The sequence below is a fragment of the Dipodomys spectabilis genome, unplaced genomic scaffold (assembly GCF_019054845.1).
Source record: "Dipodomys spectabilis isolate Male_0828 unplaced genomic scaffold, ASM1905484v1 ptg000157l, whole genome shotgun sequence".
Lineage (NCBI taxonomy): Eukaryota > Metazoa > Chordata > Mammalia > Rodentia > Heteromyidae > Dipodomys > Dipodomys spectabilis.
Window position 1 is genome coordinate 21,921,598 of NW_024870834.1, and position 26,362 is coordinate 21,947,959.

Genomic DNA, 26,362 nt, shown 5'->3' on the forward strand with positions numbered 1-26,362 from the left:
ATTCCAGCTACTGGGTTGGCAGAAGCAGGAGGATTGTAAGTTTGAGGCTAGATAGCTAGAGCAAAGTCAGTGACACTTTATCTCAGAGACAACAAAAAATAAGACAAAAGAGCTGGGAGCGTGACTCAAGTGGTAGAGTACTTGCTGTGCAAGACTCTCAGTTCAATCCACAGTTTTAAAACACACAAAAAAAGAAATAAAGGAAAAAAAGGTGGTTAAAAGACCACAATCTCACTATCACCTGGTGTTGGGAATTGGAAATATTTAATGAAGCCTAGTAATAAAAATTATGAAGCCCTTCTCAGAGCCCCTAAGTCTACCTTTCCAGTGGTGGGACCTGGGATGCTACTACTGAACAAGAATTTATGAGCCACCTTGCAGGAAGCTTTTTTTCTTGGAACAAGGAGCATCTTTTGTAGCATGAATCCCATTCTCTCAGTCTCAGAAGGGGTCTACAGTAGCCATGCTGGCAATGCTATGAAGCAAGAGTCTTCCTCTTTCCAATGTTAGCAGTCTATGGTTTTGAAAGCAGTGTCTGTGAACAGACGTGTTTGTGTCATGCTGCTGGAATGGTTCTTTTTTCAAGTTGGAAATCATGCTAGGTCAACATGGAATGTATGTTTACAAAGTCCTGAAACTTAATCATCAAGATGCAAGGATACATTCATGTAATCGATAGACATCCACAAAATTTCAGATCACCAATAACAAATGTTTTAAAAGCTCTATAAAGCCCAAAAGAACTAGGAATGCTTTTTACAACAGTTGGTTGGGCCAACTAGTTTCATTTAGGTACTTTCTAGGCCTTAGCACTGGAACTGCTTTCCAGGCTCTTATAATCAGAAGGGACACAGAGTGGACAGATGCCTGTGTGTATGACCTAAGGGTTAAACAAGTTCTCTTCCAGAAACATCTGTCCCTGACCCTCTCTGCCTCACTCTTGCAATTTCTGGGATTCTCACAATTGATCAGAGTCAGTTTTAGAAGGATTGATTCAAACCATAGTAGGACAAGAATATGTTTCTACAAGAAGGATCCTTTATTGAAGATCCAGTAAAAGGTCCTTTGTTAAGTCAAATGCATCATGTGAAAATTCTATCAAAAACTTAGAAATATAAGACCATAGTTCCCCCAAGAACCTGAAATTGAATTCTTAACACTCCCACATAAAACATGACAACAATTTCTTTTTAAGAAGAACCATGTTTTAATAATTTATGTCTTTTTGTAAGCAGTTAAGGATCAGAGTTCAACTCAGCTCTCATCTGAGTCTTGTTTGCTAATTCCTCATTGATATTCTTCAAGAACATTTTTAAAAACTGAAATTTGCAGTATAATTCAAAATCAGGAAATGTAAGGCTTCAAGTTTGTTTTCTCTCTCAAGATTACATTGGCTATTTAGGGTCTTCTGTGATTCTAGATAAATGTTAGAAGTTTCATTTTCTGTTTCTATGAAAATGAATGCAATGGCATTTTTTGGAGATTAAACTGAGCCTGTGGTTCCTTTGGGTAGTATAGACAACTAATCACAATTCTTCCAAACCAGGGAACAAGATATATGTCCATCCATATTAACTATGCACAAAAGATACCATCATTTTCAGTGTCTATGTAGATCTTTTGCTCCCTGGATTAAGTTTATTCCCAAGTATGTTATTATTTTTTTGCAGTCACAAATTAGATTGTTTTATTGACTTCTCAGCCAGATCATTATTGGTGTAAAAAACTGAGCCTGACTCCTGTAAGTTGATTTTGTAAGCTATAGTCATTAAAATAGTGTGTTACTGGCACAAAGACTGACATACAAACTAATGGAATAGAATGAAAAATATAGATATAAACCTAGTAATAGATATCCAACTAACTTTTGACATGAGCACCAAGAAAACACAATGAAAAAGGAGTAATATCTTTTTTTAGGGGGGGAGGGGGCTCTGGTCATGGGGCCTGAACTCTGGGCCTGGGTGCTGTCCCTCAGCTCTTCAGCTCAAGACTAGTGCTCTGCCACTTGAACCACAGCACCACTTCCGGCTTTTTTATTTTTTTCTGCTTATGTGGTGCTGAGGAATCGAACCCAGGGCTTCAGGCATGCAAGGCAAGCGCTCTACCACTGAGCCACCTTCCCAGCAGTAATATCATTAATAAATGGAAAATTATAGAAATGGAGGAAAAAGGGTCAAACAAATGCAGCATTTAATACCATATTGAACATGAACTATGCATTTTGTGGGTGGAGACAGGAGGCAAAAACTGGGTTGAGAGTGAGGGGTGATAGTATCCAAAAAGAAATGTACTTATTACCTGACTCAAGTAAATATAACCCCTCTGTATATCACCTTTGTGATAGCAATTTACAAAAGCTAAATAAATAAATGGAAAAGTTGGATATACATATGCTAAAGAGTACTCCTTTCTTTTAGCATACACAAACATCAACACAAAATGAACGAAAACTATAAGACCTGAAACAATAAAACTCCTAGAGGAAATCATAGAGGGAAAGTTCCTTGAAATTGTTCTAGGCAATGGGTTTATTTTAATGATATATCAAGCAACAAATGCAAAAATAAATAAGTAGTAACTACATTGAACTAGAAAACTTCGGCACAGCCAGGTGCTAGTGGCTCACACCTGTACTCCTAGCTACTAAGGAGGCTGAGATCTGAGGATTGAGCTTCAAAGCCAGCCCAGGCAGGAACATCAGTGAGACTCTTATCTCCAATTAACCACAAGAAAACCGGAAGTGGTTCTATGGCTCAAGTGGTAGAGCATTAGCCTTGAGCTGAAGAGCTGAGGGACAGTGCCCAGGCCCAAAGTTCAAGTTCCCTCCCCCCCCCAAAAAAACGACCAAAAAACCCCAAAAAAAACAAAACCTTCACAGTAGGGCCTGGGAAGATGGCTCAGTGGTAGAGTGTTTGCCTTTTATGCATAAGGCCCTGGGTTCGATTCCTCAGCACCACATAAGCAGAAAAAAATTAAAAAGCCAGAAGTGATGCTGTGGCTCAAGTGGTAGAGCGCTAGCCTTGAGCTGAAGAGCTGAGGGACAGTGCCCAGGCCCAAAGTTCAGGCCCACAACCAGACCCAAAAAAAAAAAAAAAACCTTCACAGTAAAGGAAACAATTGGCAAAGTAAGGGGACACCCTCTGAATAGGAGAAACTATTCGTAAATTATACTTCTATGAAAGGTTAATATTCAAAATAGAGAGGAACTAAACAGCAAGCAAATAAAACCTAACTTCAAATTAGGCAAAAGAACTGAATAGACATTTCTCAAATGACCAGCAGATATAATCATCAAGAAATAATCATCAAGAAAATGCAAATTATAAACCACAATGAGATATCACCACAAGGCAGTTGGACTAGCATGACTGGAATGTTTATTATCAAAACAAATGCAGGGAAAAGGGAATCCCCACACATTGTTGGTGGAAATGCAAATAGTAGAAAACAGTATGGAGACTGCTTAAAAAGAGAAAAAAAGTAACACTATTATCCTATGTCCCTGTAATTCCTCTTCATGGTAGTAACACAAAGGATATGAAATCAGTAGAGATATCTATGCTCCTGTGTCTACTGCACCATCATTCATAGTAGCCAAACAAGAAGCAGTGTAGTATCCTAACCACCATGAGGTGAACAGCTTTGCTCTACCATCCTGCTCTGGGCCAGGGTGTGCTACCATAGCCCAGACATAACAAAGGCAAGTAACCAAGTCACCATGTAGCCAACTCACCATGGATTGAGCGTCCGAACCAATGAGCCAAAGTATTCTCTCCTCCTTTAAATTGGCTTCTGTCAGATATTCTGTCCCAGCAAAGCTGATGAACACATGAACCACTGGGGGACAAACCATATCCAAACCATAATAGTAACCATAGCACATTTATCAAAGGTAAGAACAACATAGCTTTTATTTGGACATTACAAATATGTTCATTAACATTCCTTTTCTGCTGTAGACCCGAGCCAGCACATTTAGTCTGCACATCTCCTTAGCCCCTCTAGTCAGTTTCTCAGTCTTTGGTTGGGTAGTTGCTGGTTGGGTGTTTACTTACTTGTTGGGATGATTGGTTTAGTTGGCTAGATGGCTGGGTGGCTAGTTGGTTAATTTAGGCTTCTCATGATCTTGACAGTTTTCAATAGTATCAATTAGGTATGTTATAGACTGTACTCTGCTCTTTTTTTTATTTGTTTGTGTGGTAGAAAGGCAACAAAATGGAATCTGGGCTGTCCAATTGGATAGGTAGAATAAATCCTACAACTCTACAGTGCAGAGGGGTGACCATAGTCTACAATACTATTATATACTTCAAAATAACCAGAAGAGACAAGCTTGAAGTTTTGTAATGCACAGAAATGATTCAAATTTCTCTGCTAATGTCTCTGATATGATCATTATACGTTTTATGCATGTGAATATGTATTATGTGACAATCAAGTATACGAACGTTTTAGGAGTGAGTCAGAGCGGGTTGTTATAAAAGGTGCCACACACATGCTTGCTCTCTTCTGCAAACTGCTGACCCTTCTCCACTTGTTCACTGTGTTGTCAAGGGGAACCTCTCCAGCACACCCATGCCATGCTGTTTCTACCATCCAGCTACCATAATCATGAGTCAACTCAACCTCTCTACTTATAAAGTACCCAGCCTCAGGTATTTTGTTACAGAAATATGAAACAGCCTTAGACAGCTTTATAAGACATTAACATTAGAGAAAGCTGGATGAAAGATAGTGGAAACAATATATTATCTTTACAACTTTTCTGTAAATGTAAAACTATGCCAATTTTTTTTTGTTCTGGTCCTGGGGCTTGAACTCAGGACCTGAGCATTGTCTCTAAACTTTTGTGCTTAGCCTTCTACCACTTGAGTCATAGCTCTACTTCCAGCTTTTTTTGGTAGTTAATTGGAAATAAGAGTTTCATAGGCTTTCTTGCCTGGGCTGGCTTCAAACAGCAATCCTCACATCTCAGCCTCCTGAGTAGCTATAAGCATGAGCCATTGGCACCCAGAAAATCATGCCAATTTTTAAAGAAAAGCTTTAAGTCTAAGAAGTCTTTTCAAAGGCATGGGCTCATGTGGTTTATTCCATGAAGGTACTAGCTTAGTTGCTTATGATGATTTTAAGAGCTTATTAATTCATTCAATAAATAGTAAGTTGCTGTTGTCTATCAAACACTATTTAGGTACAAGTCAAAGACCTCCTCCTCCTCCTCCTAAAACTGATATCCTGGTGAGAGAAGGTGAAGAAAGGAAAGGCGAAAAGAAAAATGGGATCAAGAGAAAGGGGAAGAAAAGGAGGGCAGAAGAAGGAATATAATGGAAGGACAAAATTCTGCATATCATCAGATTACAAGTGTCCTCAGGAAAAAGCCAAATAGGGGATCTTAGAGCAGGATGGGCTACTGTTCCCAAAGGCCTTCCAGATAAAACGTTATTCCAGCAGTACCCTGGAGATAGTGCCAAACGCCACGATACCTAGGATAAGACCTGAGATGGAAACGACCCCGGTACAGGCTCCAAAATGACACAAACCACATATCCAGAGAAGATCGCCGTACATACATCCAGAAGAGCAGAGGAGATAACGTTAGAGGAGCACCCGGGGTTCTGGTCAAGCAAAGCCTCACTGACCAAAACAAACACTTTGATGCTAAGTGTGATAGGGAGTTGGCAGGAAGGGGCACTTTTCCAGCTGCTGGGCAGCTGTGTTTAGAATCTATGGTAGAGGAGAGGAGAGGAGAGTAAGGGGCGGGGCTATTACAGGAATCCAGTGAGCAAGAGAGGACAGTGTTTTGTCTTGGATTTCATCGATAGAGGTGAAAGTAAAGAAACATGGTTGAATTCAGGATAAAATTTATTTGATGAAAGTTGACGGGATGAGACTGAGAGAGAGAAGGATCCGGATGACTGCAACCTTAAAAACATGGGGAAAGGAGAGTAGCATTGACAAAGGCAAAAACAAGGAAGTATAGCAGGTTGGCCTGGGAGCATCTCTTCATCTGGGGCCTCTCTGGGTCTTCCCTCACCTTGGGAGAAATCAGGGATGGAGACAGGAAGTAAGGGGGATTTAAAGCCATGGTGCTCAGAGAGTTTCCTGTGGCAGTGACATTGTCTACATGTTAAAGCATACACACACACACACACACAGATGTCCTATTACAAACCCAGGGGTCCTTCCCTTCACTAAAAGAGCCATGGATATGGACAATCAGTAGCTAATTTTTTTAAATTGTATCTTACAGTTACATTCCTGGGCTTAGTCCCTTAATTTCCATTTCTAATTTCACATAGGAAATGGAGGCATCAGCTAGGTGCCAGTCACTCATGTAAATCTAGTTACTCAAGGAGGCTAAGATCTGAAGATTGCAGATTGACTCTAATCCAGCCAGGAAAATCCATGAGTCTTTTATCTCCAATTAACCACCCCAAAACAAGAAGTGAAGCTGTGGCTCAAAGTGGTAGAGTGCTAGCCTTCAGTAAAAAGGCTCAGGGACAACGTCCAGGCCCTGAATTCAAACCCTACTACTGACCAAAAAAAAGTAGCTTGTATAACTAGAACTTTTACTTTGTATCATTTAACCAAAATCTTCCTATTTTTCTCTAACTCTTAGCCTCTGGTAACTACTCTCTGACTCTGTTTTGGACTTTGACATTTTCAGATCTCCTGTATGAATAGAGATCACAGTGTTTGTATTTCTGTCTGTTTTGCTTTATTTAGTAATGTTCCCTAGCTTTATTCAAGTTGTCATAAATTATAGAATCTATGCACTTTTTTTCTGGTTGTGTGGCCTGAACTCTCGGTCTGGGCACTGTCCCTCAGCTCTTCAGCTCAAGACTAGCACACTACCACTTGAGCCACAGTGCCACTTTGGGCTTTATCTACTTGCGTGGTGCTGAAGAATCCAACCCAGGGCTTCATGCATACAAAGCAAGCACTTTACCACTGAGCCACCTTCCCAGCCCCTAGAATCTGTACACTCTTTAAGTGAATAATATTTCATTGCATATATGTGTAGACAGATGATACATAGATAGATAGAGAAACAGACAGAACATTTTCTTACCCAGTCATTCGCTAACAAGCAATTAATTCATATCTGAAGCGATAGATACAAGAGCACAGATATCTTTTTGACATACTGATATCATAAGATTTGTATGTGTACTCAGAAGAGAGATTGCTGGGTCATATAAGTGGCCCAATTTCTAATCTTGGCGGTGAGGGGAAGACTTCCATATTGTCCTTCACAATGGCTCTGCCAATAGTGCACCCAAGTTTCCTTCCTTCCACATTCTCATCAACCCTTGCTTTTGCTGTTTTGACAATTATCATTCTAACTGGGGTAAGGCAACATCTTATTGTCACCTTAATTTGCATTTCTCTGGTAATTAGTGAGGCTGAACAGTTACAGGTTGTTTTTGTGTTTATGAATATCTTTCATCTAGTTTTAAAATTGGATATTGTGATATTGAGAGCCTTAGGTATTTTGGATATTAACCTATCCAATGCATGGTTTGCAGATACGTTCTCCTACTCTAAGAGCTGTCTCCTTCCTCTGTTGATTGCTTCCTTTACAACATGGAAACTTTTTAGTTTGATGCAACCCCATTTGTCTGCTTTAGCTTTTGTTGCCTGTGCTTGGGGGGCATATCCAAAAAAAAGCATTTCCTAAGAACAGGTGCATATTAACCTGAATTCTTGCAAGATGTCTTTCCATTAGGTTTAATATACACATGAGCAGGTCGTTAGCATCTAAAACACCCTAACCAGAAATGCTTATTCTAAAGTAACTACACCTACTAGATTTTATTTTGCAAGAAAGAATTATAAGAAAGGTTTCTGGGTTCTTTTCAATGAACACAAAATGCATTTTTATTCCTTTCTCTCATGTCTCACTTCTTTTTTTAAGCACCGCCTTTGTTTCTTGCCTCTTTGTTATTCTTCAGTTGACCTCAGCTCCATCATCTATCATTCACCCGGTTCACCAGCCCCCAATCTCACCTGTTAATTTTGGAGGAGGGGGAGTTCTCCCTCCACTGTAGACACTATAGCTCTCTTTATTTACAAGTAATAAAATTACACTACAGCAAATTGTGAAGGCAACAACAGCTACCAAAGTAGATCACTTCGTACATTCTTTGGTCAGCATGATAATGATGTTGTGCTACCTCGCAGATGCTAACCATTAGTACATATTAATCGGGACTCAAGGGTCATCTCTATTCTATGTGCAATGAATCTCAGAGATGTGCTTCTGAATTAGCAGGTGTTACAGCTGGGCCTACGCCTAAGGTTTGACAATGAGCTTATACAAGGGTGGGCTGCCTGTGTGACAGTTCCAACCCATCTGCATATCCTGAACCCCACTTGCTTCACCAATGAAAAGGGGTTCCTAATATTTATAATATGCATCTTGTAGTAATGAACACATTTTCCAGTGCTGATTGGTGATACAGTTGAAGCTGTGTATAGGACCCTCCTTCTACCCCTACCAAAATTGGGGGCTTTAGATAGGAGTCTCCATAAATTCCTAGTCTATTCCTGGAATGGGAATTTATGGTTAAAGTACTCTAGATATTCACTGTTTTATCTACCCATTAAACTTAGCACACATAACAACACACACACACACACACACACCCTCTACATCTTGTTGATATGTAGGTTTGGATTCTGTTTTTTTCATTCCCAGAAACCTACTGAATCAGAACATCTGCAAACAGGAGCTACACTCAGCATTGTGACAATCTCTTTGAGTAATTCCAATCCTTCTAAGATACCCTAGAGTCTGAAGAGAGAGCAAGGGTAGAAGGGCCTACCCTGACCCTCTACCCCCACCACAAGCACATCCTCTCAAAAAATATGGACAGGCCAAGGGAAGATCTAGCCATTATTCTACTCCCTCCAACCATTATTCTTTTCCCATTCCAAGGCTGTGTCTGTGCCAGAAGCTGGGAGCTACAATGAACAATCCACTCATCAGTGGACCGAAGCCCCTGTAGTCACATGACACAAAGGAATTTTGTCTCTTTCTGCTTACCCCATCACAGGTGCCGCTTACATAATTTCATTAGAGGTATCACTTTTTCTTAGGGAAGGCAAAAGTTATTCTTTAGGGATGGGAGAAGAATTTAACTGCTTTAAGCTCACCTGCCTAGAAACATCAGCTATTTATACCATTACATGCGTTCCAAACAAACTGTTTTCATAGTAACTCAATCCCAGTGTTTCCCATACCTTGTATTCACTTTTTTTGTAGGTATATACATATATATATATATATATATATATATATATATCTTAGAATGCAAGTAAATCATATCATAAAAACATAGAGCAATGAACTAAAATGACTTAAAACTAATCAAGAGAGTGGTCAAGTTTGAGGACGATAGAATGTTTCACAGGATTCATTAGTTTTCATGAATGAAAATTAGTCCACCTAAGGAGAAATGCTTGGGGCTTTAGAAATTACACACATATAAATATTTACACTGAGGGAGTACATATTTTCTGTTAACTGCTGTATCAACTCCAGCAGGAAGAGAAAATCATCTTGGAGTAAACTACATCTCTATGTGTATCTCTTTCCTTTAAAAAAAAAAAAGTAAAGAATTTCTTCATAAAATCCCAATCACAATAAACTGTAAACTTCTACTCTCTTGAAGGGGTCTCTCAAACTAAGCAAAACTATGAGAAGGCAGGCTGAGGTGGCTAATGCACCTGCCTTGCAGACCAGAAGCCCTCAGTTTCAACTCCATTATTAGGAGAAAAAAAATCTATTAGCTAGTCCTTTGTAGAATAAGGATTTAGCACCTTCTTTAATGTATCCAGGAGAAACAAGCCTGTGAACTAACTAAATGGTGAGTATAGACTTTAATTTCACTGAGATGGTAAATATGAGCACTGCTTACCAAATGAGATAAGCTCTCTTAGATTGTAAGAGTCATCAATATGAAAATGTACGACAATTACATCAAAGCCTTTCCAAGTTGGTCTTATATTACAAATGCTTTCACTGGCAATCAAATACCAGCAGTAAAGTCAGAAGCGCTTGGATAACACTTGCATGAATGAATCCCTCCCTGTACCATCCAGATGAGAAGAGCAGCACACAGAAAATCAGGAAATGAGCCAAGATTTCCAGGTGGATGACAGCACAACAGACCCAGTTCTCCAGTTCCAGCCTGTATTCTTGTGAATGGCTCTTTTCCAAGTGTTTGGATTGTGTGGCTCTTTGTTTTTTGTTTTTTAAATACCACTCAAGATTTAAGTAATGCTAGAAGCAGGTGGGTCACCTGAGGGTCTGTAGCCCAGGCTGTGATGTCTGGCCCTGAGGACTGATCTTAGCCCCTTAGGATCAGAGAGAAAACTGGGTGCTTTTCATCTCCCTAAACTCCCTGCTGCCTGACCTTTGAGAAGTCTTGATTACTCTGTGCTCCTGGCTTTATGCATAAAGTGTGGTGGTAAAGATCTCTGCGCTGGTGACAAGAAATGAGAGTATGTGACAATGCCCAGGTAATCTCTGTGATGATACTATCACATGATCTATCACTATGATCGATCTATCACTATGATCTATCACACTCCCAATGCATAGTTCTGAGGAGCTCTAATGGTACTGGTTGCCATATACCATCACCCTACCTCTCCCACCATCAAAGCTGACAGGACAGTGTAATGGGTTAGGAGAAGTACTAGGGTCACTAGTCACCGTTAAAGGTGGTCCTGACACCAGATACTAAGCTATTTTAAGATCTATCCTGACCCAGGATCTTTAACCAGCCTGGCTCATGGGAATACACTCATGCCACCATGGCTGGTGGCGTGCTAGTTCTGGACGGGATAGAATCTTGACTTAAGGTTATCTGGCTACCTGTTTCCAGCCATTCTCCTACCTGGCTGGGGAATTGCTCTCTATCTTAACCTGCTGCGCACTCTGAGCCACGCATTCTCAAATGGCACTTGCGTAAGGAACAGCCACATAGTCCCTTGAAACGCTTGTCTCTAGGCTGTGCCACTGAGGATTCTAATTCAGTGGCTTTGGTGTGTGGCCTAGGAATCTGTATATGAACAAAATCCACTTGCCCTGCACCCTATGCTCTATACAGCTAACCCAGATCCAAACAAGCTTCCTCACTGGACACACTGGTACCTAGATCGGCCACTCTGCACACTGACTCCAGCCTCAGTTACCCTAACAATCCAATCCTTTCAGGCAATAATTTGGCCAGTCCTTCAGAAACCCCACACCTCATCGATTGTGTCTCCAAGTAGGCATGGTCTCAGCCTTTGGAGAATTCCTAAAGCATTGCTTTTTGCCAGGCCTGCAACTTCACCCTGCAAATCCATGCTTGAAATTAGACTAGTTTTCTTTCCAACCCTCAAAACACAAAGGGTTCATTTCCCTTCCTTTAGGGGACAATAAAACTTACTTGCCTAGAGGAACCTAGACTTATAAAACACACAGAGCTATTTACTAAAATTTCTTAAGGACAGCTTCTTCCTCAGTCTGTAAACACAAAGCATAAACCATTCCATCAGTAGGGCCTTTCGATTGTGCTAATGGAAACTCAATCAGCAATAAAGAGATTTCTTGGCCCATGTAACTGGAAGGGCCAGCACCAGGCCAGCCCTCAAGCGGAGTTTGATTCAGTTCCTTTCCAGCTGCTCTTTTTGTTTTGTTTTCAGCCTTTCTCCTCTGCCTTCCATTGGCAACACTCAGGTTCACATGGGTGCAGCAGGCAAAGAGAGACATGTGTCTGCTGTAGCACCCAAGCATACAGTCCCAAATTCCAAAATGGGTCTTCCATTTTGGTCTCACCAATGGATTATCTGCTAGAATTGCCATAACAAAATACCATCGAGCTGGTGGCTTAAATAAGATACATTTTTCTCACTGGTCTAGAGGTTAAAAGTCTGAAATCAAAGCCAGAGGCTGGTGGTTCATGCCTATGATTGTAGCTGCTCAGGAAGCTGAGGTCTGAGGAGCACAGTTTCAAGCCAGCCTAAGCAGAAAATTCCATGAGACTTATCTCCAATTAACTACCAGAAAACTGGAAGTGATACTATAGTAGAGCACTAGCTTTAAGCAAAAAAAAGCTCAGGGACAGTGCCCAGGCCCTGAGTTCAAGCCACAGACAAACATACCCACACGCACAGGCACATGCACACACATACACACACACACCACCACCACCACCACCACCACCACCACCACCAACACCAACACCACCAACAACAACAACAAAAACTACAGATATCTTCTTGCTGTTGTTTGAATAGTCCCTCCAGAGCTCATGTTGGAATGTAAGGAATATGGTTGCCATTGCAATGATGGTACCAAAAGGGAGAACAACTTTGAAGGGGGCCTAGTGTAAAGCTCTGGCCTCAGGATTGGATTAGTGCTATTATCTTGGAAGTCAGTTAGTTAACAGAAGAGTGGGCTCCCAACAAAAGGACAATCTCTCTCTGTCTCCATCTGTGTGTCTCTCCTCCCTGTTACCCTCTTGGTTTGTCTTCCTCTTTCCCCTTTCTCCTCCCTCCCTCTCTCCCTTTCCCTCTCCATCTCCCTCTCTCTTTCCCTCTCTACCTCTTCCCCTCCCTCACTGCCCCCCCTCACATACTCACTTGCCTTTTCACTATGCTATGAATCAGCTTGAAGGCCCCTGCTAGATGCTGGCTGTGTGTTCTTGGACTCTTCAGGCCTTTAGAACTACAAGCCAAATCAATTGCTATTGTTTATAAATTGCCCTGTCTGTGGCATTCTGTTATGGCAGTAGAAAATAGATTAAGACACTCCTACAAGAGCAGTGTGTTTGTGTGTCTTCTTTGTGAACATCAAAGTATGCTCAAGCAAAACAGACAGAAGTAAAACGAATGAAAACAACAGTGTGTTTGTCTAGCATTATTTTTCCTGTGAAGAAATCGGTGCTGTATTATTTTTAAGAAATAATAACTCTTCTTTTAAAATGGGATGGGGGGGATGGGAATGTGGCTTAGTTGCCTAGCATGTATGAGGCCCTGAGTTCAATTCCTCAGTACCACACAAAAAGGCTGGAAGTGGCTCTGTGGCTCAAGTGGTAGAGAGCACTATCCCTGAGCAGAAGAAGCTTAAGGACAGTGCCCAGGCCCTGAGTTCAAGCCCCAGGACTAGCCAATAAATAAATAAAATGGGTTTGGGAATAAGCACTCAGAAACAAAGGGTCAAATTCCTTAAAATAAAATAAAAAGCAACAACTGGTGGAAATAAGCACTCAGTACCCACAAGGGACCTTAAGACTTAAGGCAAGCAAGAAAGGAGAGAAAAAAATCAGAGACCATGAAAGATATCCAGGCAAAGGAAACATGAGAAAAGTGAAAGTTACACTTGGTCACTGGTTGGAGTAGGTTCCGCTAAGCACACGCCACTCCAAAGGTAGCCCATGATGACCAAGCAACTGTTTCCATGGCTAGGGACATAGAAATGAGCCTTGCTGCTCCCCCCACCCCTCCCCCCAAGCATCTCTTCTCTCTTCTCTAAAGACACAAGGAAAGGACCAATACCTCTCTTCCACCAGGCATTGTCTTGTTCATACATGATGCCTAGAAGTTAGCAGTCATCTTGGCTGAGAACAAAATGCATTCTCAGCAGAAAGTATAAAGGAATCTTGGAGAAGCAAGGCCAGGTGCACCTGCCACCAAACCCATCCCAATGTGTTTCCAGCTATAGGTAAAGACTTCCTGAAGCTGAAGTTAGCTTCCATCAGCTGAAATCAGGATAGTGAATTCCTTGTATCAGAAAGCTTCCTAACATATCCACTGGATTTTTGAAGGCCACAAGTTCTAACAGTTATGTTCTTGCAGGTGCATTTGATAATCTATTTTAATTATCAGTTGCAAATGTCAATGTCCACACAGAAAAGACTTTTAAACAATAAGGGTATTTGTTTACCTTGCTTAAAATGAAGCTGGAAGGACCATATTTCTGGGCTATGTACCCAGATGACAGACAACATCAAAGAGCAGGAAGAGAGATATAATTTTTTCCTTTTTTCCCTCAGTGTGTACAATTTAACTTACACCAACAAAAAAGAAAAAAATCAAAATGGAATCTAGCATCCTCCATCTCATTTGTTCTTAAGCTTCATTGGTCAGGACAGGTGGATGACATGGTTATTTACCTTTAAGCAAGTACTTGACTTGCCAGGCTGGAGGATGTGGGTGGGGAATAGTTCTGGCAAGGCTGGCTCCCTATTGGCTCAGACAACTCCCCCACCCTATATCCTCCAAACCAACTTATGTCCCTATCTGAGGGAGGCCATGTACGTCCCAGAACAGAAAATACAGTGCATAAGTACTAATTTTCCATATTTAATGAAGAACTGAATGTCAGACTATTGGGAATATCCGTGAGCTTGCCATTTGCTGGAGTGGTGTGTGTCCTCCCATAGAGAGAACTCTCATGTGTTTGAAGCCATTGGCTTGCTAAATTGGTCAATAGAAAGCAATTCGATCCCTCAAATACTTGAACTACAGAGACATTTTGTTTTGTATATTCAAAATTTCTTGTGCCATTTTATTTCTTCCTATAAAACATAGTGTGTGTTTTCAAAAATAAATGTTTCTGAGCTGTTCCATAGCTAGAGCCTTCCATGGATGTTTGGGATCCGGTTTAGGGAATTTTTCTACCAATGTCTTTTTAAGAGAAATGAAGGAGGTAAATGGAAAGTTAGATTATTGAAGCATCTATTATATGCTAAATACTATATATGGATTTGTCCTGTTCCTCAAATGTATTAGCTGACATCTGGTAGATTCAAGGGAGAACTCAAAAAGCATCATTCCTTAGAGAGGCCAAGTCAAAGTTCAAACACCAGGAGATAAGAATGTGAAAGAGGAGGAATGTGGTCAAGGGGAGAAGGATAGACGAATGAAGAGGGAAAGGGGGTAGAGAATGCAGTCAAGAATTCAATGTACGCTGGGAGTGGTGGCTCACGCCTGTAATCCTAGATACTCAAGAGGCTGAGATCTGAGGATCAGCCTGGGTAGGAAAGGCTATAAGACTCTTATCTCCAATAAACCATTCAGAAAACTGGAAGCGGCACTGTGGTTCAAGTGGTAGAGCGCTAGCCTTGAGCTGAAGAACTGAGGGACAGCCCAGAGTTCAAGCCCCATGACCGACAAAAAAAAAAAAAAAAGAATTCAATGTATATCCTACAAAATTAAGAAACGTAAGGGAAGGGGTAGATTGGGAGGTTTAGGTGAGACTGTTGAAAGGAGTGACATTGATCAAGATGTATTCATAAACTACTTTGTTAAATGGCAACTCATTTGTACAACTACTATATATAAGTAATACTAAATATAAGTAATACTAATAAAAATAACTAAAAATAAGTATAGTGTAAGTGTATATATAACATAAATATAACATAACATATATAACATAAATATATATATTATATATATAATAACATATATATATATAACATAAATATAATTAGTATAAGTAATACTAATAAAATATATATCATATAAGTAATACCAATTGAAATAACTAAAAATTAAAATAAATTATTTAAAAATACAGGAGGCAACCTAGTGAATAGTACCATGGCTAGCTATGTACCCATTCATGAGTTCCTTAATCTTTCTTTTTTTTTTTTTTTTTTTGGTCGGTCGTGGGGCTTGAACTCTGGGCCTGGGCACTGTCCCTCAGCTCTTCAGCTCAAGGCGAGTGCTCTACCACTTGAGCTACAGCGCCACTTCCAGTTTTCTGGTGGTTTATTGGAGATAGGAGTCTCACGGTCTCTCCTGCCCGGGCTGGCTTTGAACCGCGATCCTCAGATCTCAGCCTCCTGAGTAGCTAGGATTACAGGCGTGAGCCACCAGTGCCCGGCTTTCCTTAATCTTTCTTATGGGCAACTAATTTCAAGACTAATTTCAAAGACCTGTATCTGGATCAAAACTTGTTAAGCCTAAGTAGGACAACTGGTATACCTCATGGTATGCCATAGGTATGCCATTTCTAACCTACCTACATATTTTGGACCCATTACATTTCTTCATCCCTGATATAGGGATGATAATATCAACTTTATATTATTGTTATAAGAAAAAAATGGGATAATCTAAGAAGCTCAATGCTTAATAGGCAGCAAGTACTCCAGGAATCACAACCAACCCCTGTGAGATTGGCACCATTACCATTCATGGAGATCTGCAACTGGGGCTCATCACAGCTGATTTGCCAATCAATCATCATTTCTCAAGTTCATTGGTTAAGCAGTCATTAACTTGATGAGAATATTTATCCAAGGGAAAGTAGAGATTTTATTTTTCGTCCTGGGACAACCAGTGGTAAAATGCTTACCAGCACACTACTGGTTAGCACCATTTGATAAGAATCAGAGACGTTAAGGTTACCCAATGAGTCAGTGGCAGAAATAGGACATGAACTTGGTTGTGTATGATTCCAAATCTGAGCTCTATCCCCTCATGTGTAACTATAAATATAAAATATAAATATAATAATATTAATGTTAATATATACTATAAATATAAAATACTTCACAGTCACTCATTCTTTTGTTTAAATATTTGTGGAGTATTTTTTTTTAATTTTATTTTATTTTATTTGAGAACATACTGTACAGAGGGGTTACAATTACATGGGCAGGATAATGCATACATTTCTTACCAAGCATTGCAGCCTCCTCCTTTGTTTACCCTTCACCTCCCTTCCCAGCCTCCCCCCTCCCCCCCACCCAATCATACCCCCCCTCTCCCCCCACACCGACATTGTAAAGCTGGTTTTGACATGACATTTTGTACTTCTCATTGTTGCAACAGGTCCACCTGAATCCTTAAACGACTTGTTGTCCCCATCTCCTCCACATGTTATACTGACATCAAATATAGTGAAAGCGGGGGTTACACTGTGGGGGAGGGACATACAAAGCAACAAAGAAATAATCTTATAAATGCGTTAGAAACACATGCATGAAAGAAACAAAAACATTAAAATACATATTTGAGGGTTCGTTTTCCTAACATCACATTATCTGACTTTTTTGTGGAGTATTTTTATATAGGCCCACGGCACTGTTCTAAGATTTGCAAAATCTATATGCAAAGAAGGTCTCAAGTTGCCCTTACCATTACATCAAAACTAATCATTTATGTTCAGTTCACTTCTCAGGAAGTGGTCAGATACTAGCAACCCAGGTATTAACTACGAAATTTCTCCTTAAGGCTTGAGTAAAACTGTGAGGTTGGTGAACAATCTTGACTTTTTTTTTTTTTAAAGCTCATCCTCCCACAGCAGCCTCTGAGGTTACTCTCTCCCTCCTGACAGATACTAGTCAGAGTATTAGCTGATCATTCACAAATTTGCTTGGACAGTAGTACAACTCAATTGACAAAGCATGTGCTTAGTACATGCAAGAATTCACTCTAAATCACTAAAACAGAAAAAATAAAATAGCCAGGCCCTGGTGGCTCATGCCGGTAATACTAGCTGAGATCTGAGGAGCTTGGTTTGAAGCCAGCCCAGGCAGGAAAGGCCATGAGACTCTTATCTCCAATTAACCACCTAAAATTGGAAGTAGAACTGTAGCTCAAAGTGTTAGTGCTAGCCTTGAGAGAGAAAAAAAAAGCTCAGAGACCATGCCCAGGCTCTGAGTTCATGTCCATGACCAACAAAAAATAAAATAAAATCATGCAACCATCTCCTAGAATTATTTGCAGTTTTAGAGACTAAAGTTCCTGAAAAGAAAGCTACCAGGATGACTTTATTTGTCTACAGGAAATCTCAAACCATGAGGACTATATCATACCCTTTTCTTCCTACTTCTCCACCAAAGTGGAGTCCAAGTAATGAGATTTCTCAAACTACATCCATTCTAATACTAGCATTCTGTTTTCCCATATCCTCTTACACTTAAAAATACTTTTTCTCTCTTTAAATCAACTCATTTTTTGCCTAAATAAACATGCTTTTAAAGAATATATATCGATGTTTTAAATAGAAAATCATAATGAGTTGCCAAAGATACTAGTCATAACTAAAATAAATATGCAATCACTAAGACAGACAAATCTTCATGTTTTCTCCAATGATCATCTCACAGTGGTAGATTTATTCCATTCTTTTTTTTTTTTTTTTTTGACTGTGGGGCTTGAACTTTGGACCTGGGCACTCACCCTCAGCTCTTCAGCTCAAGGCTAGCGCTCTACCACTTGAGCCACAGTGCCACTTCCATTTTTCTGGTGGCTTATTGGAGATAAAGAGTCTCAGGGATTTTGCTGCCCAGGCTAGCTTTGATCCACGATCCTCACATCTCAGCCTCCTGAGTACCTAGGATTACAGGCGTGAGCCACTGGCACCTAGCCCAGATGTATTCCATTCTAAAAACACATTACAAGACCTTCAAAAACTCACATCTAAACTGCCAAAATGCTCCAGGTCTGCCTAAGCATAAGCAGGACAACTGGTATACCACTTATAGCATACCACACATTGCTTGTGGGAGATTTCTAATCTACCTACATGTTTTGAGCCCCACTCATTTCACTAATGAATATCAAGATATTTGTGTGGTGTGATGGGGCTCCCAATTTTACCTGAAAATGAATGCTATATCTACCTTCACAAGTGGACTAGTATAAAAGATTTAACAAGATTTTGAGAAAATAAAAACATGGTGGTTATTGACTGGGGATGTCGAGTAGCAAAGCAATGCCTTTTAGTGCCATAGGAATTAAGCCTGTCAGAGGTCAGTCAGTGATATTGGAAACTCGGCAGAGAGATCTTTGTTGAGTACTCTGTTGTAGGCAAAGGAGCCACACTCTCTGCCTATTTGGAAGCTAAGTATGCTGATGACTCTGCTGTTTACACATTGCTCTTTCCTGGACATAAATATTTATATGAGAAGACATTTACAAAGTGCGTTCATAGATACCACCTTCTCTTGATGGATAATCAAGCCACAGCAGGAAATACATCTAATAGAGAAGATTCAGAGAAGTAGGCAAGCAAGGTCAAGAAAGAATTCAAATATCACTGTTTCATACCCAGTCACTGTGTACACCAACCCCAAGAAATACAGTTCCAAAAGAAACTTGTGTTCCCCAAATTGCATCCTTTTCCTGACTTCCACCTCTGAGAATAGCACTCTTTCAAACACCCAGGCTGGAAATCTTAGCATCTGCCTAAACAGCTCCTTCTAGTTTCCCACATCCTTCATCATCATATCCTTCTTAGTATGTCTCTCAAGTCCCTCCATCCTCTTCCCCTCCCCCTCCACTTCTCTGTGTCTCATATCTATGTGTATGTGGGTGCTTCATATATATGTGTATATACTGTATATATATATATATATATATATATATATATACAGATACAGATATAGAGAGGTGTGTATCTTTCATATATTTTTATATATGTGGATATGTATATATGTGTATGTGTATATATATATATGTTTTTAGAGAGAGAGAGAGAGAGAATGATGGGGGAGGGAGAGCAAAGTGTTTCATCTCTATTAAACTACATACTGTCTATTCTCCCAAGAAGGACATTCTTTTGCTACGCTGCCCATTTACCCAATCCACACCCAAGAGACTTAATAAATCAAGCCTCAGTTTGAGGGTTACATCCTCTAGAAGTGTTGTCTGAGCCTCCAGTGCAATGGACAGTCTTCCTGCTATGGCTGAAGGTATTCTGACCCTCTACTATAAGGATGGTGGTATCTTAATCCCATTCACCTATTTACTCTTCTATCTCCTGAACACTTTAGTTTTCAGGAGGGAAGAATAAAAGTCTTACTTTATTTCTAATTGCATAGAATAAATACATTTGCACATTGAAAATAAGTTTGTAATGGTTAATTACAAGCTTTCCTTGTGAAAAGATGAATTCTATGGAGTCACTCAAAAATTTGTGTAGTAAGTGGGCAGGATCAATCTTCCTTTTTAGGAAAAAAGCCTACACAGGACCAACCTTTCTTTTTTTATTTTTCACCAAACCTTATCCCAGCAGCTACTCACCTTAAGGATTATCTTGGTCTAATGGCAAAGGTAGCTTGTTCACCCAACCATGTGCTTTGCTTTCCCCACTTGTTCTTTCTCAGAGGAGGTCAGAATTTCTCTTTCCTTATTACAGGAGCAACAGGCATACAGAGTCCCTACAAGGAGCCACAAGAAGATTGGGTTGGCCAATCCTTAGATTTTATTTTAGGCAGACCTGGAAAATAAGCCTGGGTAGACAAGGCCAGATGTGAAGAACAGCTGTTAGCACAGCAAGTAGAGTTTGAATCAGCTCACATAAGAGTTCTGAGGGCTGGGTCTACATAGCATTGTGATGGCATACAGAATGATTCTATCATAGACACAAGAAACAGGTGTATTTTAATTACATGCTTATTCACATGTGTTACAAAATCCATTAGCACATCAATTCCATGATTTCATATTGCCAAACTTTTTGTAAGCAGATTAAAAAACTACTTGGGTAAGCAAATGAATCAACTTAAAGAAAAAGGTGTTAGGATATTACTAATGTCAGAGGATACCTATAGGACCAGTGCTGTGAACATGGTACCAGAATGGCAGGGGTGGGAGAAATGGGAGAACTGTTGAGCTGGAGGAATCAAAATAATCTTCTCTGGTCAAATGGTGAAGGTCCTGGGAGGCCATGTCATTAGCTCAATAATAAGTCAGACACTGGCTATTCACACACACACATATGTGTATACATGTGTTGTGTGTGTGTGTGTGTGTGTGTGTGTGTAAAACCTTGGGGCCTAATTCTTGCAAGGTATACACTATACCACTTGAGCCACATCTCCAGCCCTTTTTGTCTTACTTATTTTTCAGATAGGGCTCTTGTGCTTTTGCCCAGACCAGCCTCATACCAAGAACCTCCTATCTCCATCTCCCAACTAGCTAGGATTACAGGTATGTGCCACCATACCCAGGCTCTTCATTTTAACTTATGAAATCTAAAAATACTCTCATTGTAATAAAAAAGAAAGTGTTAAAATGAATGTAACTCTAAAAACCAATTGCAGACAGAGAAAAAGGAGAAAAGAAAGAGGAAGAAATCTTGACCTACATCACTATGGCTCATCCCAAGTAGCCACTTCCTACTTTGACTTTAAGGACCAGGGAAAAATGTATCGTGGAGAAATCTCCCCGGAAGACTCTGCAGTGATCAGTCATCCTGCACTGTCCTCCCTCTTCTGCTTCATCACACTGGAAGTTTTGCCGGCTGGGATTTTTTGCTGTCTTGGCAAACAGGATGGTAGTGTCAAACCTAATGTTTCCTCAATTTCGGCAGAAATGCTGAGGAGACTTTTGTGGGGGCTCTTGTCAATTATCTGGTAAAAGAGAAGTTCGCAGACATTAGCAGCAAGTACTGTGTGAAGTTAGCCTCTGGGTTTTAATGAGAAGAACTGAAATGAAAATGTTAGCTGTTTCCTATAGCTTGCTAAAAATAACCTGGGTGCCTCATGCTTTCTGTTCAGCGCCTGCTAGTGCTAGAGATGCATAGAGGTGGGAAATGCTCCCTGGGATCTGGCACGGGGGCTGTTTGTTTAGATAAATGTTACTGAGCCTTGTTATTGCTCCCTCTTGTTACCTTCAATGGGTTTACACTTGAAGGTAATACGGCATGTGCAAACATCAAGCTCTTTTGATTTTTAACTTTTAGTTTTGTTTTGTTTGTTTAGGGGCAAGTACTGGGGATTGAACTCAAGAGTCCTTAGCTTTTGCCACTTCTGGAGCTTTCTGCTGGATTACTGGAGATAACAGTTTCAGGGCCTTTACTGCCTGGGCTGGCTTCAAATCTCAGTCCTCAGATCTCAGCCTCCTGAATAGCTAGGATTACAGGCATGAGCCACTGGTACCTGTCTGTTTTCAGAGACAGGGTCTCGGTAAGCAGACTCAACCGGCCTTGAACTCACGATCAGCCTCTCAAGGGCTGGGGTCACAGGTGTGTTTCATCACATGGGGATCTGATTTCAATTTGGACATTCTTCATCTCGTCACTGCCACCAACTCAGCCCAAGCTTATCTTTCCCTACTGTTTTCTACCTTGAATCTGTATGCCTCACTCACCTCCAATCACCTTATAGCTAGGACAGTCTTCAACACAAATCTCAAAATGTCACCTATCACCAACAACAATGGTTCAATGGTTCCTTGCTGCTTAGTATGTTGAAGACTTAAATCCTTGACAATGTCTAAGGCAAGACCCCTCCTAGAGCTTCTCTACTCTTCCCTGCTCCAGCCCAGTCTTTGCTCCAGTGCCTCTGCCCACGGTGCCCCAGACCTCTCCAGGGTTCAGCATATGCTTTTTCATCCCTTTTTGTCATTCTGAGCTCAGTCTAGTCAGTAGCTAAGAGCCATGATGATGCCACACCCTCTCTCACATTGGCTTCCATATTCCATAGACCTTCCCTCTGCAGCACGGATCTCAGCTATATTTTCATTTTTAATGATTCATTAATAGAATTACCCTTCCACATGGTGTTAGGGAAACAAGAAACCACATCATTGTATCCAGAGCACCCAGTAACTTGCCTCGCACATATAGAGCGTTCGATATTTGTGGAAGGATAGCTTTCATCTCCTGGCTTGCTGGGAACCCAACCTCCCCCCACCCCACTCCCCACCCCCTTGCCAGCTCATTTTGCAGGAAGGAAAACCAGATGACATCTAAGTGCATTTTGGACTGGGTACTGGGTGTGTAGCTCAGTGGTAGAACACTTGCCTAAGTTTAACACCTTGTCCACTCCAATCTGGCTCCATGAAGGACCTCATTTCCCTCGTGTCCTATCTGTACTGACCTTGCCATAGACTTTTTTTTTCTTTTTCAGTCAGGAAATGTCTGTACACACTACACTAGGCAAGTTTTTTTCCCTGAATTTCCCTGTGATTCTGGGAATACACAGTATTATGCTTTTCAACATAAACTAGTGTGGCGTCTGCCTGATCTCCTGGGATCAGATCATCTAAACAAATTCCACATTGCCTCTCTCCATTTCTCAATTCAAAGAGAAAACTTCAGGTATCATTTTCTTTGTTAAGTTAAAATCTTTTAACATTCTAATCCAGACAAAGTCATGAGCGGTCCTTGGTATCATGGAGGAGATTTAAGAGGAGAAAGGAAGATTTAAAGGCATCAAGGGAAGAAACTCAAAGACTTCCAGGCAGCTTTAAGAAACCCAAGGACAGAAGGACAGACCAAGGACAAGCAACAGGACCTTCAAAGCAAAGGAAGGTTAAGGAAAGCTGATGGAAAGAACAAAAAGTCTTTCTTCGCCCAGGCTTCACACACTATGAGTACAAGTCCTTTGGTTTGGGGAAAGGGGAACCATACTTCCTAAAAGGGCTGCCAGTACCCCACTAACCTTTCCTGAAGGAACAGCCGTCACCCCTTGCTGCCCTGCAAATCCAGCCCAGCTTACGATGAACAAGCTATTATTGGCATGTTCGTGAATTTTATCAAGTGTTTTGAAACCACAGTTACTGGGAGGATATACAGAAGTCCAAGAGAAGTCTATAAACACTGGGACATTTCTTTATCTGCCTTTCTGTGACAGCTGGACCTGTTTCCACATGCCAAGCATTCATGGGCAGGGTCAGATCAAGGCTTCAGATAATTGCCAGCAAGGAGCTACTATTTTGGGGGCACAGGTCATGGGAAAGGCTTACAGCTTAAAGTTGGCCTTCATGCCTATTCCATAACTTTTCCTTCCGCTTCATGCATCAGAACGTTCCATCCACAAGCGCATCAAGTTTGAGGAAATCCTTTGAAATCTTTGTTTAAAGACTCAGATGTGATTCAGCTATACAAGCCTGCAGATAAATGTGCTTACCTTATAAAAGAGGGAGCAGACAGTGCTCAACCTCTCCTGCCTCTGTGGGAAGATGAAGGAAAAGGGAAATGTTGAAACATTTCAAGACATTCTATTTGAGCCTATTTTTTCATTTTGTCCTTTGCTCTGGGTTTTAGTACTCTTACATCCCTGTCAAACACTGCAGCTTTGCACTGATGAAAGTGAACTGTGCAACTCGTGGGTGGAGATGAGAGGGAAGGAATGGGAGGGTATGAGGGGACAGCTGAGACTATGTGAAAGGAAATGTACTTCTTACCTGATGTATGTAACGGTAACCCCAATGGCTGTCACCTCTAAAACAATAAATTTTAAAACAAACAAACAAAAAACTGCAGCTTTGAAATAAACAGGGGAAACTACTCGTTCCTGTGTTTACTTAGAATGTATAAGTTCAAATTTCCAAGGGGTAAAAGAGTTGAGTTCTTGAGTTTTCTCTTGCTTAGTAAATGAATGAGGAAGCTCAGGATCCTATGGTCTATGGAAGTTCATGTAACTTTATCATTTCTCCTCCATTTTCTTTTTTTATGAAGCTTTTTATTGTGAAAATACTGTACAGAGGGGTTACAGTTTCATAAGCAAGGTAATGAGTACACTTCTTATCCATCATTGTTACCTCACCCTTTGTTTTTCCCCTACCAGCCCTTCCCTCCCGCCTCCTCAGCTACATTCTCCTCCATTTTCTATCTAGATAGAGAAAGAAACTAATCAAGAATGACTTAAGGTCTTTGGGGGAATTGCAGAAAGCAATCCTAGATGAAGCTCTAGTGCTAGGCCTCTAGTCTTCAAACTTCAGTGCATAACAGAACCTCCTGGAAATGTGACTTGCATGGCACATGCCTAGATGTCTGCACTTTCCATGGACATTTTGTGAGATGCCATTGAAGCCTGAAGAAACACCATTGAATTGTCTAATGATTTCAATTTGCTATGGTCCCCAAAGTATCATGTCTTGGGGGCTTGGTTGCCAGTGATGGCCATTTGGGAAGTCATTGGATCCCAAGGGCTCTGATTTAATCAATGAATTAACCCCTTGATAAATTCATAATATGAATATGATTTCATAATATTAGGAGCTGGTAGAAATGTTGAGGTGGGACCTAGTTGAAGGAGCTAAGTCTTGGAGACTATATCATGTGCCTGGGTCCCTTCTTTGTCCTTCTCTTTTCTTCCTGGCTACCACACTTCCCAGAATACCATTTGCTGTTGTATTATGTTCCTCCTCCCATGATGCTCTGTTACACCATGGCCCCAAAACAATGAACCAGCCAACATGGACCAAAATCTCTAAAACCATGGACCAAAACAAATTTTTCTTCCTTCCTTCCTTCTTCAACTTTCTCCTTCTCTTCCTCTTCCTTTTCTTCTTTCTTGTGTCAGAACTGGGGCATGAACTCAGGACCTGGGCACTGTCCCTTAGAATTTTCTGTTCAAGTCTGGCACTCTAGCACTTGAGCCACACACACTCTACTTATGGCTTTTTAGTGGTTAACTGGAGATAAGAGTCTCACAGACTTTTCTGCTTTGGGCTGGTTTCAAACTTTGATCCCCAGATCTCAACCTCCTGAGTAGCTAGAATTACAGGAGTGAACCACTTAAGCCCAGCCAAATATTTCCTTTTTAAACTCTTTCTCTGTAATTTAGTTACCATGACAGCAATAACAACTAACACAAATTACTAGAAACTACAGTTTAAAGAGAAAAAAAAGACAAAGGAGTTCAGATGTACTGTCATTCCCAGAAACTCCATGGTAAAAGACAAGTATCAGGTGAAGTAGAAATCAATGAAAGATCCTGGTCATTAGAAAGTTGAATTGTATTAAAATATCCAACAAGACCAAAATGAGCTTAGTGGTAATTACAAATAACTACAAAGTAGTACCAGATTTTGGTTGAAAGTGAAAACAAACCCCGCTGTAATGCTAGGAAGAGGAAGAGAGATTCATGAAGGAAAAGGAGACTCCTTCAAGAAGCACAGACACGAAGTCATGTGACATTTCCAAAGACGGATGCTGAGTGGAGAGAGGGAGACAGCAATGAAATGTAGTAGCTTTGAAAGGCATTTCCCTTCTCCAGTTCCAAGGGGAGCACTGCTATTTGATAGGACCAGATCTTGCTGCTCCCAGTTGCCCAGATTTCCTTCCAGCATAGCATTGAACCTATCCAGACATAATGACCTGTCATTATGTCTTCTCTAGGCAGTAACAAAGGGGTGAGAAATACACTTGGTTTATCCAGTGAGTCAGAAAATAGTCGAAGGAGGGAAGATTGGTTCCCAGATTAAGAATCAGATACAACACTTGCCCTGTGTTCATCCCAATAAAGTCTGCAGCCTAGCTACATTATTTGTCTATCTATAATAGTTGTGGACAAATGGTCAATGTCCAGTCTTATCTTATCTGGAAGAGGGATTCATATGCCTATAAATAAATGCCACATTATCTATTACTTTCAAAAGTCAACTAAACTGA